The 17655-nt window shown below is 40.8% G+C and overlaps 1 protein-coding gene across 5 annotated transcripts in view; it reads left to right on the forward strand.

The window, feature by feature from the left end:
- The window catches only part of Mlf (myeloid leukemia factor), a 185822-nt gene that overhangs the window by 45505 nt on the left and 122662 nt on the right, over positions 1-17655 (forward strand). The window lies entirely within an intron of this gene.

Raw genomic sequence — 17655 nt, forward strand, 5'->3', positions numbered from 1 at the left:
CACTTCGACCGCTGCCGAGGTCGGCAGGACCGTACGAGAGGCGTATGATGCTACATTTTCACGCCCGAGCAAGGGCGAGCGGTTACCAACATTACTGAGCGCCGCATATGAGCATGAACACTGGGTGTGCAGAGGCTCGCAGCATTGCAGTCGCGGGCAGGCAAGCTGCCGCTCTCATGTTATAAAGAACATAACGGAATGGTTCATCTGAGTCCATGGTTTCGCTTTCGGCTCTCCGTCACGCGGTATTGGAATGAACGAATTAAATGAACGAATCAAATGAACGAATCATTTTCGTGAATCGGTTCAATGATTCAATCGTTCAGTGCAATGATTCGTTCATTTTGAATCACTCGTTCAGAATCTCCCCATCTCTGCTGTGTTGTGTTGTTTGAATTCCAAGTGCTCATGTGCTTGTGCTGTAAATCTTAGTTCCTTGTGCTTATTTATTTGAAATATATCTTCGCCAGTTCTCCTGAAATCCTGTATTTCCTGTTTGAGTACACATCAGGGGCTGAAAGCTGAATGGTTCTATTAATGTAGTTCTATATATTTCCTGTCTCAGTGCATTTAATTCTGTTATTTTTATTTTCATGTGGTACTTGGATATTGATGTGATACCCCATTGTCTTGCATATGGTGTCCTCTGTTGTCTTGCTTTCGAAGGGATTTCTTATTTGTTATATCAGCTTCAATTCTCTAAGGTATTGGACCAGAATGCACACTGTGGCGCTATCTCGGAAAAGAGACTAAAACTACTAGCGACAAGTGGCTTGGAACCGAAATTTATCATTTAGTTTCATCTCTATTCTATTCTATCCTCTTTGGACTGGACTATCTCTAGACGCTCGTTGACACATCCCCAATATTGTTAAATTAGCATTGCATTTCTAGATAATATTTGCTAATTAATACACTTTTTTGTGAGATCTATATAACTTCTAATTTTATTAAGTATGAAGTACGCTGTAGTAAGTTTACTGTTTGCGCGCGTGCATTTAGTTATATTTTTCCTCGGTTCCTATGTCGGTCATTATTTGGAATGACAAGTGAGAACTAGTCGTTGATTACTTTCAGTGAGAAGTGACAATCGTGAACCTAACGCAACTGCTTGGACGCGTAAAAATATTTTACTTCGCGTTCTAAATCAGTTATTAGTTGGCAAGATAAGTGAACTAGTCGTTGATTGCTTTTAACGAAAAGTGACAATCGTGATTACAGTGTGATCGGCAGTATGAACATACCCGAAGTTTACACAGACATATTAAAGTGTCATCCTTCTGAAGTGAGAAAATTAGTCCATAAGAAGATAAACTCTAAGGGAGAGGGACAACATCTGTGCAATTTGTGTAACAAACGGTTTGCTGACTTGTCAGGTCTTTGAAAACATCAACGAAGGATCCATCAGTTACTACTTCCCTCGTTGATGATTAAGAATTTGAATTGTTGTATTTGCAATTTTACGGCACCTACAGATAAAGGCATGGTTCAGCATCTCAAAGAGATCCATGACATTCACCTAGCCTCCGAAGAGAAACACTTTACTTCCTTCACAGATTTCAGGTCCTGGAAAGAATCCGTTGAAAATCAAACAAATTCTTCCTTCATAAGGCGCACTGCTCTGAAAACACGTGTAGATGGAACAAAATTGTACACTTACTACTGCCATCGTTCCAGTACATACGTGTCAAAATCTACGGGCAAAAGACATGTTAAAACCCAAGGAAGTTGCAAGGTAAATGGATTTTGTCCAGCAAGCATGAAAATGACACTTTCGCAAGACGGAGCATGTCAGGTTTCTTTTAGGGTGACCTGGGACATCTGCGACTTAAACAGCAAGAACGCGAAGTGATAGCTTCTAAAATTGCAGCTCATATTCCTATGGATACAATTTTGGACGAAGTTCTAAATTCTATTGTAGATGAGTTAGACAGACATCTTATCACTAAGAAAGACCTGCATAATATCGAACAAAGTTTCAGTTTGAACGGTGATGTGATGCGACATCAAGATGATAGTATTAGTGTTAGTGCATGGGTAAAGGAAATGGAAGAAAGCGGCAACATGTGTGTATTATTGTATAAACAACCAGGAGAGGAGTACCCCGGGCTCAAGAAAGAAGACTTCGCTTTGGTGATAATAAATGATGCACAACGTAGTATGCTTGAAAAGTATGGAAGCGACTGTGTGTGCATGGATGGCACACATGGACTTAATAGTTATGGTTATGAATTTTTTACTCTCTTAGTACTGGACGACTTAAGGCAGGGATTTCCCTGCGCCTTTTTAATTTCGAACAGGTCTGACCAAGGTGTGTTATGTATTTTCTTACAACATATCCGTAATGAAATGAACAAAATATCTCCCAATGTGTTTATGTCCGACATGGCAGATGCTTTTTATAATGCTTGGTGTGCTGTTATGGACATACCTAAGAAGAGATTATTTTGTACCTGGCATGTTGACAGAGCCTGGAGGAAGAACCTTTCAAAATTGACAAAGAAGGAAAAACAAGTTGAAGTATACAAATTGCTAAGAACAATAATGGAAGAAAGAGAATCGGCTTCATTTGATATTATGTTAGATGCTGGTTTGAAAATGTTGTGTGAAGATCCTGACACGTCAGAATTTGGCAACTATTTTCAAGACTTCTATGTCCCAAGCAAAGAGATGTGGGCCTACTGCTACAGAGTGCACTGTGGTTTAAATACCAATATGCATATAGAAGCAATGCACAAGACAATTAAGTATATATATCTGCATGGCAAGAGCGTAAAACGCCTTGATAAATCGATACACGCCTTAATGACTTTTATCAGGGACAAAGTTATTGATCGACTGGTCATCATCCATAAAGGCAAAATAACTTCTAAGATCACAGACCTTCGGCAAAGACACAAAACAAGTACCACAAATGTCTGAGGAACTCGTCATGGAAAACGATATTGGCCCATGGGACGTGATCTCTTCTTCCTCGTCTACAAAGGAAATGTACAGCGTGCGGAAGATAGTGGAAACGTGACTGCAAGATTGTGTGCAACAAATGCAGTGCATGCATACCCACATATACAGCTCTCCGGATTCCGCCGTCAAATGGAATATGTGTAAACATATTCATTTGATTTGCCGCATGTAGAACAAACAACGAGAGCAGGTCAAGGATGATGTGATGGATAATCTAGTGATGGACACAAGTGACGCAAATGGAAATGAGGCTCGCATACTTACGGAGACACTGAGACAGCCTGAAAGTTCTGCTGTGTCTGTATCTCTGCAAATTAAGAAACAGCAACTGTTGCAGACACTAACAAAAATCATAAACGATACAGAGACAGACGAGGAAGTTAAGGCTATGGAAAAGTAAATGGCACCAATAAATGCCATACTGGCTGCTATTCGACAGAAGAAGAATAGAGAACAGCACAGAATAAGCACCAGTGCTGAGCCATCTAACATAATCATACCCCGCCAAAGACTGTTTCAGATAAAAAAAAAAACTAAGAAAAAATCAGGAAAGAGCATATCGAGACCTACCACCCAAGAAGCACAAAACATTGCGGCAAATTTGGTTCTCCATGCTACTGCTGAAAATGATGACGTCCAGAATTAATGTTAAATGTTTAAGGACAGAAACTATTACATTCTCTTAGTGATATTATCGTATCCTGTCTCCGGCGTTAACTCCAATTTATGTGCGATGAACTATTTCTGGGGAACTTGATGGTTTTGTGATCGTGAGTGACAATCAAAATTAACCCAATTGTATAATTGATAGTGCTTAGTGATAGTGTTAGTGTGTTACTAATTTTAGCAGAAAGTTATGGGGGCGAGGATCATTCCTTCATAAGACGCACAGCTGTGAAAAAACGTGCAGATCGAACAAAATTATAGTTACCACTGCCATCTTTCTGGTACTTAGGCTACGTACTAAAATCTACTGGCAAATGACTTATCAAAGCCCAAGGAAGCTGTAAGGATGTCCGTTTTAAAATGGTGAGTGCAATTATTAAAAATTAATTAAATTTAAGAGCATGGTTACGGCACTGGCTGTAGAAATTAGCATTTCACATGATATTGCTTCTTACTTGTATGTATGTCTATCCCTCAAGTTCCGTTTCCTGATACGAGGTCGGGGATGAGGTGATATGAAATTTATGCATGTTTTACGGCCGCATGCCCTTCCTGACGCCTACCTCAGTTGAGAAGCTAATGAAGATGAAATTTTAATTTCGTGTGGCTATTTCTAGCCGAGTGCAGCCCTTGCAAAGTAGACCCTCCGATGAGGGTGGGCGACATCTGCCATGTGTAGGTAACCGAGTGTTTTTATGGTGAAGGATAGTGTTATGTGTGGTGTGTGAGTTGCAGGGATGTTGGGAACAGCACAAATATCCAGCCCCCGGGCCATTGGAATTAACCAATGAAGGTTAAAATCCCACACCCGGCCGGGAATCGAACCCGGGACCCTTCAGCCAACGAGTCGGACATGAAGATGAAATGAACGAAGGTGAATAAAGTTGGGTAAGGAGGTGGAAGGAATCGGCTGTGGCCTATGAATAGGAACTGTCCCATTTGCCTGAAAGTAAAAATGGCAAACAATAGAAAACCATACTCAGGACATACCATTACTCGGCCACTCCGTTCGGTATCGCTTCTTACCTGTAGCATTTTTTAAAATCTGAATGCAAAATAGACGTAACATGTTTAAAATATGGAAGATAATTTCATTTGGCTAAAATTCTTTACCGTACTTATTGTCATTAATTATCACCTAATTTTGGGTTTTCATGATCCTTTTTCTTGTGCATTTATGTTTTCAATATCTGTCGGCCACTAAATCAGCTGATTATCTCTCGTAAGAAGGGGCGAATGGAACATCTCTGTCTTGTGGAAAGATAAGATTTCTTCGCGCGGGAAGAGGAGGCGGGAGTTAGGGCATGCGCTCTCTCTGTTTGGTGCAAGGACTGGACTACCACTAGTCGCTCGTTGCAATCCAGTACAATAGATTATATTTCTAAGATATGTCCACAGATGGCGACACTAGTATGCTTGGACCACAGCCATCTCGATGCTCTTATACTGCCTGCTCTATGCCACTAGTTTAACACAGGAAGGCGCGACTACTGACATTTCTCCAAGTCGCCGTAAGAGTGTAGCAGTAGACGCACAATTTTCGCTGTTAGGGTGGGTGTAGCACTGTGTTATTGGTGCATGAATGTGTGTGTAAACCTGAGCTATTTCGTACAATAAGTAAACGTGTCTGGTCACTTTCGTTCGTACAAGAGATATTTTGTATAGAACTGTGAAATGAATTAATCATGTTGTGCTTATAGATATTTCAAAAGTGATTTTAAGGTGTTGGTACTTGTTTCTTTCCGTTTGTTATATTTTTTGTAGAACTTCAGATTCTTTCCCCGAAATATTCAACTGTTGTGTACCATTTTGCCAATCTCGGCAAGGTGGTTCACAGCCAGAAAAGATACGACTCCAAGAAATACCGTCTAGAAGGGAATTTAGAGAAAAGCGTCGGCTTTATCTAGGCAAGGACCTAATAAAGGAAGTAATTAGATATCCTCAGATTACTCTGGCATCTGTGCCGTTTCACCTTATTTCAGAAGGTGATGGAGCCTCCGCGGCTCAGGCGGCATCTCACCTCTGGGTTCAGTGGTTCAAATCCCGGTCAATCCATGTGAGATTTGTGGTGGACAAAGCGGAGGCGGGGCAGGTTTTTCTCAGGATACTCTGGTTTTCCCTGTCATATTTCATTCCAGCACCACTCTCGAATATCATTTCATCTGTCATTTATTCTTATCATCATCTTCATCATTATTTCTCTCTTGATTCTGGGGTTTTAATTCAACGCAATGAGGGGCATGACACGAGGTTCTGAGGATGACTACTGTGGTGACTCTATTTGGGGGTTTTTACGTTTCCGGAGTATCCAACGAACCTATGGCATGCCCAGGGGATACGCCAATTTCTTTCCTTACCCTTTTTTTTTATGAGTTGTCTATTATTATTATTATTATTATTATTATTATTATTATTATTATATTAGGGCAGGTGGTTTTTTCTCTCACCATTCATGCATATTAGGGGGGAGTAAGGGAGGATGGGCAAATGAAAAAGACGGGATGGGTAAGGCCCACTCCAAATAAGTCAAGGAAGGGGAGAATACGATAGGTTGGATAGGGGAGGAGAGAGCATCTAGTTAGATGTGGACCGTCGTAATGGAAGGGTGAGAAGAAAACACACTGTCATCTGGTAGGATGGTTGGGGTTCTCCTTAGGGCCCCACAGTTAGGGCCGGCCGTGTCATCATGGGGAAGGCGGCCTTCTCACCAGGGGGATGACACAGTCGGACGGTAGCAGCAGACAGCTAAATTTGTATTGCTTCACTTTATTATTCTCTATTATTTATTTTACTCTGTATGTGAACATGTCTAGGGGCGAAGTCGTCTGTTATGTTCAATAAATGTTCTAATTTCATCTGTCATTCATTAATCATTACCCCGGAGGAGTGCGACAGGCTTCGGCAGCCGGCACAATTCCTATCCTCGCTGCTAGATGGGGGCTTTATTCATTCCATTCCTGACCCGGTTCAATAGCCGGCCATACACGGAAAGGAATTATGACAGGCGAGGTCTTTTGTGACGCATACCGACAGGCTAGGGCTGCTCGTTAGTGAGCAAGGTCAGTTTGAGGCGTTATCCGCTACAGACCAGATCTGTTGTCAGCACCTCAACGGAAAGACCTCGCCTCACAGATCAAGCCTCCTGTAAGGAAAGCATGGAGTGGACAAAGGCACTGCTAGGGAAATTTATTGAAATGTACAAAGAGCGGCTGTGTCTCTGACAACTAAAACATGAGGTGTCGCAATCAAGCGTTCTTCAGTATCCTCCTTTCCTCCTTCAGCTTAGAAGCTACAATATCCACAGTAAATATGCTTTCAACTAGACTGTTCTCCAGTAAGAGCTACGTACGTGGTACGTGGACTCTCTTCTGCCACTCATATCACCGGTATAGAAATACAACCTGTATGTAGGCCTTATCTATTTCTTCATCAACATCAGTACAGTTCGCTTTCATTTCGGGCCAGATTTCTGTCCCACAAAACTACAAATCTCAACTTTCGGCTCAAATCACTCTGGGCCTCAAACATAGCGTGACCATATTATCAAAATGCCTATCTCGTTTCTACCAAAATTATTTATGATTATGGAGTCCAAAAACGTTAAATCAACAATTAGTGTTAATATCGGATTCAATACCCAAATTAAATATTCATGCCACATATTATCTCCACATTTAAATTACTTTAATTTGCAATCATTCTATCAAACTAGGCCCGTGCCTTTATTCTCAAAGATCATTATTAAAGACGCCTTTACACATTACCCAGTATTAACTTATTACTCCGACACTTCTACAGATTATTATTATTTTGTCCACTGGCGAACTTCGCGATATTTACAAACAAATCAATGGACTTCATTCCGTCCCACAACAATTTAAATCATTTGGCAACCCTACCTCTGGATTATCTTAACAACATGCCTTAATATCTATAAAATTTCCGATAACGGAAAAACACTTTGGAAGCACTTCTAAATTAATATTAACATTACGTGAAACGTGCTCCATATCATATCAAACAACTCAAGCACTTGAATGAACAAATAAACCCTACTCTACTCTATTTAATAATCAAATTTGAGTGCTTGATCTAATTATGTACATATTAATTTGTCCCTTTGTCTATCTATCTTTGAATTTATACGAGCCGGAAACGGCTTGTTTCACAATTAAGTTACATGATAAATTAATATGATTTCCTCCCCCTTATGATAGCAATCTACAAATATCTCAAAAGGTTACTCATCTCAGCATTGTCTGCTAAAACCGGACAAGGAGCCTAGCCCCTCCGGTTTTTAGCACTGCATTCTACTGGGATTCATGCCAGCTTGAAGAATTAATCCTTGACCCTTTTCAACTTTACACATTTTGAATAAAAACAAATAAAATAACTGTTGCACTCTGGAATAATTTCCACCCTAAATTCTACTCTCAAATTTTACACTCTTGGCCTTGTATCTAGCCCACTTAATGTAGATATACATTCTTCATTCCTTTCCCGGCCACTAGGAACATGGGATACCTCGGGATCCCCTTTACAACGGCCCGTGCACGCACTTGAATATCCGTCACGCGTTCACACAGCTGACCAGGTATCAGTTTATAATCGACTGTTTACTAGGTGAAATACATCGCACTCGTGATCGTTCTCACACCATGTACGCCCTAATCTATTTTGTAGAATCTCACACTCCTATTCGTAGGTTTTAATTTAACGAGTTCTGAATATTGGAACTCTTCCTGCTAGTAGACTGTTCAAGACTGTAATTTGAACCACTACATGTCACGAATTACTGTGCTACGTAACATTCTAATACTTCGAACACTTCTCCACGAGTACATATACACATGCTCCCTAGTGTAGTAACGGCACGGAATATTCACAAGTAAGTTACGCACCCCTGGCGTGGTATCAGCTCGAATACATTATCAGAAGTAGTTGTCGGTCCTTGTCCACGACCTCATATTTATACTTGTATCCCCTGTCTTCCGAGTTCACGGGAGGTCATCTTAGGACGCGCAGTCCCGATATCCTCATGACTATTTGCGCCTTTGCCAGTGGCTTAAATATGGTATTCAATGATGTAATTATGTTCTCAAAGGCTCTATACCAATTCTCAACTAATATCGTTCGCAGGTAAGTGATATATTTGCGAATTTAGTGCCGTATTCCGGCCTGGAATTTCGCGCTATATTGTGGCGTCCTTTGCCTCCAGCCAATCAGAGGATAGCATTCATTAATTCTCAGAATTTCGCCAATCAATCTCCCTCAGTTAGTGATTTTTAATAACTTGGTTAGGCTTATAAATTCCACCTTATTCCGAATGTATAACTCACGTTTATAAATTTAATCTGTGGAGTTCAGGTTTCTCGTGCTTCTTACAATACGAAGTTCGCGTACCTGGGACTGGTCGATGAATTTTACTATTGGTCCACATAAACCACGGGACCGGGAAGGCTCATATTTTTTTCTTCAAGTGCCAACCTCGCGTTCAACTCCCGCTAGTACATGGAGATACTCCTACGTCATTTCTGAGAAATCTGCACCCGGCTCTTTGCGGTGTTGCCACTACCTATTCTGCCCGGGGCTATGAAAACTTGGGCAACAAATTATCCTCTTTCCTCGTCACAATTTCGGAGAATTCTAATTCTGTCACTCATTGTGTTTCTTAATCTTATTGGAGACAAGTCTGTGGCATGTTTCACCATACCATCTCGGCCTGGCCTGCTCTTACTGTATGTACAGTAAGATATTCTTTATTCTGAAAATGAAATATATTTCTCCATAAATAATTACAATTGCATGACGCTTATCACACCCCCACTAGGGCGCAATAGGTCCACCTCTGGCACTTTTACACTCTAACTCGCTTTGGCATGGAGTCAATTAACTTTAGGCACTCGTCCTTTGTAATTTGCCTCCACAGATGAGCAAGCATGATGCGCAGCTCCTTCTTGTTTGAAGGTTTCCTCTGGTCAGTCTCTGTGCCATAGTGTTCCATATATTCTCAATACGGTTGAGGTCTGGGCTTCGTGCTGGCCAAGGTAGCAGCTCAACACCAAACCACTGCATTGTTTGACAGGACTTCTGACAGGGCGCATTGTCCTGCTGTAAAATGAAGCTTTCCCCCAAGAGTCCGGTGACACAAGGCAGCATAACCTCCTCCATGGTTCGGCAATATGAAGCACTGTTCATAGATCCATCCACAAAGTGAAGCTCACCAGGTCCTTCGGATGTGACGCAACCCCATACTATGACAGACTCACCACCTTGTTGAACTGCTGCAGCAACACACGCTGGAAGAAACTTTTCTGTTGCCGTCCGGCGAACACGGACTTTGCGTTTGGGGAAGAGTTCAAACCTGTTTTCGTCAGTGAAAACCAGGGGGGTTGCGTGGTATTGTTGCAGTGTTGCACAACTCCCAGTAATTTTGCACTTCATTTGTCGTCTTTTCTTCTAATATTTTAGTGTAATAAACCTAACAGATATTAGAAATCATGTTAAAATCAACCATATTTGGTTGTTGGCTGTTCCAATGCTTCGTAATGGACCAATAAGCGCTGCCGTCTTTGAATCAAACTCAGGGGGGTTTGCTTTCCTACGGCAACGGGCTTGCGCACAGCGTGGCGCAGTGCACCTCAGCAGGGACAAGCCTACGGCCCGATTCACAATGCAAACGTAACCGTAAACTTAACGACGTAACGTAACCGTAAAATTTGAGGTATTCACAATTGAGGAACGTAACAGTACACAGCAACCAATCAAAACACTGCCATGTTATTTAGCACGGAAGTTTTGGGCTATCTCGCATTTTTATAATTTAATACCTCGATGGCATCAAACAACGCGGTAGTGTAATTCATATTACTTCAAACGCCTGTTGCTTTGCTTCTGGGAGCTGTGTACATGAAACGGCGAACTAAGCAACGGTGCAAATCAAAGAAGGTTATCACAGGGCGATTTCGGTAATCTGTCAGAAATGACACTCATCAGTTCATTTTGTACATGTGGATGAAACCTGAACTGTTTGACACTATCTTACGATTTGATTCCCATTTTCTAATAAAAAGAAGTGTAAGGTCTCCTGTGCCCCTAGCTATCACACCCCGATGAGATGTTCGTATCTATTTGTTTGGATGATATCGTCTTCGTAAACTAGTAGTCCGTCATGTTAAGAAATATACAGGGAAACTGTTTTATCTATGAGAGGGAATGTCTCGTTCGTTCGCCAGCTCTGGAGCATGTCTCCCGCCATTTACCGTCATATTTCATTGCTACAGGATATTTATTTCCATGTACTATTTTTCGGTACAGCGTCTTTGTAATTATTTTTCCTTTTATCATACATACACACAGATTATGAAAGAGAATTAAAAGTATTTCATTGAAAGAAGTCATTATATCTTGCACAAAATACAATGTTTACATCTGCTCTGATTGGCTAGTTCTTAAAGCTAACGTCAAATTAGCCGCAAGAGCTTGGAGTTTGCAATTCGTTATTTTACGGTCTCGCTGTTAAGTTTACGTCGGCGCATTGTGAATGGTTCCATTAGATAACATGGCCGCTAACTTCTAAGTTAACGTTAATTTTAAGGTAACGTTACGTTATGTATGCATTGTGAATGGGGCTTAAGCCTGTATAGCATCAGGTAGCATGTTCGGCCAGTATCGGTCTCTGGGAGTTGCATGAGACTTCCAAGTCCCCTGCCGAGAGACAGTTCTAAATGTCCCCGTTAGATTGCGCCACTCTGCGGATATTACTCCATTTCTACCTTTTCTCCTCTCGCAAAGGTAATTTAGTTTCCTTTTTTTAATTTACAATTTTTGCTTTACGTTGCACCGACGCAGATAGGTCTTACGGCGAGGATGGGATAGGAAAGGGCTAGGAGTTGGAAGCGACCGTGGCTTTAATTAAGGCACAGCCACAGCATTTGCCTGGTGTGAAAATGGGAAACAGCGGAAAACCATCTTCAGGGCTTCCGACAGTGGTGTTCGAACCCATTATTGCCCGAATGCAAGCTCACAGCTACGCGACCATAACCTCGCGGCCAACTTTCTGGGTCATTTCTTCCCCATGCCATACCAGACCGCCCACAATATTACCAACATCTTGCTTCAATAAAAAACAGGACGGCAAATTTTCAATTGAAGTGGGACATAAGTATCTTTGCCAGGCTGAGTGGCTCACACGGTTAAGGCGCTGGCCTTCTGACCCCAACGTGACAGGTTCGATCCTGACTCAGTCCGGTGGTATTTGAAGGTGCTCAAATACGTAGCTTCATGTCGGTAGATTTACTGGCATGTAAAAACTCCTGCAGGATTAAATTCTTGCACCTCGGTGTCTCCGAAAATCGTAGAGAGTTTTTAGTGTGACATAAAGCCAATAGCATTATTATTAAGAGTAACTGTACAAGAATTGTGTCCATGTATTCTCCATGTGAGGGTGCAGATGAGGATGAAGTTGACAAGTTTTATGAAGCATTGAGTGACATCGTGGTCAGGGTCAACAGCAAGGATAGAATAGTACTAATGGGCGATTTCAATGCGAGAGTTGGGAATAGAACTGAAGGATATGAAAGGGTGATTGGTAAATGTGGGGAAGATATGGAAGCTAATGGGAATGGGAAGCGTTTGCTGGACTTCTGTGCTAGTTTGGATTTAGCTGTTACGAATACATTCTTCACGCATAAGGCTATTTGCCGCTACACATGGGAGGCTAGGGGTACCAGATCCATAATAGACTATATCTTATCCGACTTCGAATTCAGGAAATCTGTTAGGAATGTACAAGTTTTTCGCGTATTTTTCGATGATACAGACCAAACGAATAAAGGTAGAAAATCTCCAGGACGAGGAAATTAGACAGAAGTACATGGATATGATTAGTGAGAAGTTTCTAACAGTAGACAGTAAGCAGGTTCAGGATGTAGAAAGTGAATGGGTGGCATACAGGGATGCTGTAGTAGAAACAGCAAGGTAATGCCTAGGAATAACTGTGTGTAAAGATGGTAAAAGGCGAGCATCTTGGTGGAAAGATGAAGTGAGAGCAGCCTGTAAACGTAAAAAGAAGGCTTATCAGAAATGGCTCCAAACAAGAGCCGTGGCAGACAGGGATTTGTATGTAGATGAAAGAAACAGAGTGAAACAAATGGTTGTTGAATACAAAAAGAAGTCTTGGGAAGATTTTGGTAATAACCTGGAAAGGCTAGGTCAAGCAGCAGGGGAAACCTTTCTGGGCAGTAATAAAGAATCTTAGGAAGGGAGGGAAAAAAGAAATGAACAGTGTTTTGAGTAATTCAGGTGAACTCGTAATAGATCGCAGGGAATCACTGGAGAGGTGGAGGGAATATTTTGATCATCTTCTCAGTGTAAAAGGAAATCATCCTGGTGGTGTTGCAAACAGCCAAGCTCATGGGGAGGAGGAAAATGATGTTGGTGAAATTATGCTTGAAGTGGAAAGGATGGGGGAAAAAAACTCCATTGTCATAAGGCAGCAGGAATAGATGAAATTAATCCTGAAATGGTGAAGTATAGTGGGAAGGCAGGGATGAAATGGCTTCATAGAATAGTAAAATTAGCGTAGCGTGTTGGTAAGGTACCATCAGATTGGACAAAAGTAGTAATTGCACTTATCTATAAGCAAGGGAACAGGAGAGATTGCAACAACTCTCGAGGTATCTCATTGATTAGTATACCAGGCAAATTATTCACTGGCATCTTGGAAGGGAGGGTGCGATCAGTCGTTGAAAGTTGGATGAAAACCAGTGTGGTTTCAGACCACAGAGAGGCTGTCAGGTTCAGATTTCCAGTATGTGCCAGGTAATTGAAAAATGCTATGAGAGGAATAGGCAGTTGTTTGTTCGTAGATCTAGAGAAAGCATATGACAGGGTACTGAGGGAAAAGATGTTCACTATACTGGGGGACTATGAAATTAAAGGTAGATTATTAAAATCAATCAAAGGCATTTATGTTGACAATTGGGCTTCAGTGAGAATTGATGGTAGAATGAGTTCTTAGTTCAGGGTACTTACAGGGGTTAGAAAAGGGTGTAATCTTTCACCTTTGCTGTTCGTAGTTTACATGGATCATCTGCTGAAAGGTATAAAATGGCAGGGAGGGATTCAGTTAGGTGGAAATGTACTAAGCAGTTTGGCCTATGCTGACGACTTGGTCTTAATGGCAGACTGTGCCGAAAGTCTGCAGTCTAATATCTTGGAACTTGAAAATAGGTGCAATGGGTATGGTATGAAAATTAGCCTGTCGAAGACTAAATTGATGTCAGTAGGTAAGAAATTCAACAGAATCGAATGTCAGATTGGTGATGCAAAGCTAGAACAGGTCGATAATTTCAAGTATTTAGGTTGTGTGTTCTCCCAGGATGGTAATATAGTAAGTGAGATTGAATCAAGGTGTCGTAGAGCTAATGCAGTGAGCTCGCAGTTGCGATCAGGAGTATTCTGTAAGAAGGAAGTCATCTCCCAGATTACACTATCTTTACATCGGTCTGTTTTCAGACCAACTTTGCTTTATGGAGCGAAAGCTGAGTGGACTCAGGATATCTTATTTATAAGTTAGAAGTAACAGACATGAAAGTAGCGAGAATGATTGCTGGTACAAACAGGTATGAACAATGGCAGGAGGGTACTCGGAATGAGGAGGTAAATGCTAATTTAGGATTGAACTCAATGGATGAAGCTGTACGCATAAACCGGCTTCGGTGGTGGGGTCATGTAAGGAGAATGGAGGATAGGTTACCTACTGTAGGAGAATAATGGACTCTGCTATGGAGGGTAAGAGAAGTAGTAGAGGGAGACAAAGACGACGATGGTTAGACTCGGTTTCTAATGATTTAAAGATAAGAGGTATAGAACTAAATTAGGCCACAACACTAGTTGCAAATCGAGGATTGTGGAGACATTTAGTAAATTCTCAGAGGCTTGCAGACTGAACGCTGAGAGGCATAACAGTCTATAATGATTATGTATGTATGTATGTATTTGTGTTAATGGAGGATGATTACCTCTGATTACCTTCCTCTTTAAACAATCACCACCACCATGTTGGGTGTGTGTCTGTCTCAGCAGCAGAATACATCCACAGTATCCTCTGCCTGTCATAAGAGGCAACTGGAAAGGGATAAGTCTAGCGCAGGGCAATTAGTTCTCATTAGGGCAGTTCGAAAAAGTTGTAATGTTATGTGGGCCACACTTGCTAATTACAGAGATACTGGTTACATGTTTACATACAGATTCTTTTTTTTAAACATAATATGCAGGTTATGAATTTCATATTTGATCCATATTTAACAAGTTAATATACAGTTTTATACTTTAGCTAAAGACATTATAAAAATATATAATACAGAATATGCATTTAAGACTTCTTCAAACTGAAAAGAACTTTTTGTGTCTTACTACCTTGGCAAGCTGAAATCATCATGTAGGAGCAATCCTATCTAAAGGTATCATATTCATTTGAACCCAATATATTGGTGGATAAATAGGTTATAATAAAAACAATTAAATGTAATGACTTTATCGAGGGGCCAGTCTTAGGGGTCTCCCAGGCTACGCCACTTGAATACGCCTGCCTTAGGTGGATGGGGACCACAGCGCCTCAGAGTTTAGTATTGCTGCCACTTATGCTATTTTTTATAGGCTCTTCACTTTTGTCTTTCCTATGTGGCTTTCCTTGGTATCCTCTTTTTCTCTTCTGACACAGTATTAGACTAATTTTCATGCTCTTTAGTTTGTTGATATCCTCGTTTTTTTGCAGCATTAGACCTCTTCCATTTTGTCCCTCTGATTAGTGTGTTGAAGAGCAGTTGGTTGCCCAGTTGTACTACTTCTTAAACAATCTCCACTATCATTCGATGAGGTTAAGCTAACTAGGAATATTCAATACATGGCTATAGCTAGGGTAAGCGGAACAGTCAAAGTTGAAAATATCCTTGGTAAGTGGCTTTATTGCTAACGTTCTGTCAAGTTTGATCCTCGTCAGTGTTGGGGGAAATTTTAGAAATGGAAAATCCACATTAAACTGTAGGTCTTTTGTAGCTTAACTTGAGATTTGGGTTTCATTTGATATAGTGCATGCATATTTTATAATTGGTTATAATCCAGCTCTGATTTTAGCTAAATGTTGGTATGTGTTCAAAGTATTATTGCACTCAGGCATGTCGGGAGCTACTGCTTGTTTATATCTGGTGCTCTGTCATCTGACTCTCGGTAGGCACAGTAGTATTTTTAAATCTAAAACTGCCCAGTCTGTCTGTCATTTCTAGGAAATAACTGTGGTTCCTTTCGCCCTGATGTTGCTAGAGCGATTAACACACACTCCGTTCTGAATTCATCCTGTTCTTTTTTCATATGTACCACTTGCAAATTCTTCTGGAAAAAATGATCTTCCATTGGTTAGGTGAGACTCCGGTGATGACTATTTGTCCACGGACATGCCCACTGCTTGCCTTGCTGTCATTCATTTTATCAACTGTGATACACTAGCACTGCTTCACCAAAGTACAATTGTATTTTGATTATGCGATAGAAGCCATAATTTTGCTGGTCTGAGAGAAATACGTGAGTAAATACCTCAAGTTTAGACTGAGCTATCTGTTATTTTATAAACTCCACGTCAGCCATGAAAAACTTTATTTCAGCTATTTAGCATTCCCTTAAAACTAGAGCTTAACCTGCCAATTAGTGAACATGAACCTTCTGTGAATAGATCCAAAGATGCTAAAAATTTACAACTACAGTATTTATCAGTTTGGTAATTTGATATCATACGATGTGTTTCATATTATCTGTGTTGATCTATTTCTTAAATATTTACTTTCGAGGGAGGAGGGGATGTTCCACCTGATCAGACGAGGCTGATTTACATGAGAACTAAATACCACTAGACTAGATTTGAACCTGCCAACTTGAGCTCAGAAAGCCAGCACTCTGAGCTGCTCAGCCCATGTATGGATTTGAAGGAAGGGATATAAGCATATGAGATACCTAGTGAGAAAATAATCCCATCCCACTGTCAAAAATCCTAGGTAACTCAAATAAAATGGAATGGTGTAACTTGACCGTTGATAACTTGGAGGTCACCAGAGCTGAGAATACATACTTTTTAAGTAATTAAAAAATGTCATTGCTTATGGAGGAAACCATGAAATCCACTTTGGAAATTGTGATCTTTCACCATTATGATTTACTTCACCCATTGACAAAGGTACCTGAACCTATGGCTGAGTTTTAGTTAATTTTGTTGCTCTAACAGTGCATGTGTCACAAATCTTTTACATACCAACATCAGATGACATGGACTTCCTTTTGCTCATCAAATATCCTATCTCTGCCAGAGTTGAATCTGTAATTTGGGAATCAGGAGGCCCTCTCACTTTCTTTTTCAATCTTGAAAAAGTGAAGTATCCTATGTAAGACTGAAAATTTGTTGCAATATGTTCTTTTTTTTTTTTTTTTTTTCTTAACATTGCGCAGACACAGATAGGTCTTATGGCAACGATGAGGCAGGAAGGGGCTCGGAGTGGGAAGGAAGCGGCCGTGGCCTTAATTAAGGTACAGCCCCAGCATTTGCTGGTGTGAAAATGGGAAACCACGGAAAACCATCTTCAGGGCTGCCGACCGTGGGGCTCGAATCCACGATCTCCAGAATACTGGATCCTGGCCGCACTTAAGTGACTGCAGCTATCGGGCTCGGTGTTCTGTTGTTTGGGAATTGCTATTCTCTAATAAGGAACCTTAATTACAGTAGTATTGTAGGACAAGGAATATTCTTGTTTACTCTGAAGATATTAAAATAAGGATGAAAGTTTATTTTCATTTGGGGATGACATGGTTTCATATTGTGAATCAGGCTCCTTGCTTTTCATCTTTTTGTTCTGCCCTCCTGGTGGCCATGATCATTAAGATGAAGTCTATATGGTCTGACTAGTGGGTACACAATTTGAATCCCATTGGTAAAGGAAAAAAAAATCTCCTTCAGAATGTTGGTGAGCAGGGTAAGAG

This window comes from Anabrus simplex, chromosome 1 (genome assembly GCF_040414725.1).
Source record: "Anabrus simplex isolate iqAnaSimp1 chromosome 1, ASM4041472v1, whole genome shotgun sequence".
Classification (NCBI taxonomy): Eukaryota; Metazoa; Arthropoda; class Insecta; order Orthoptera; family Tettigoniidae; genus Anabrus; species Anabrus simplex.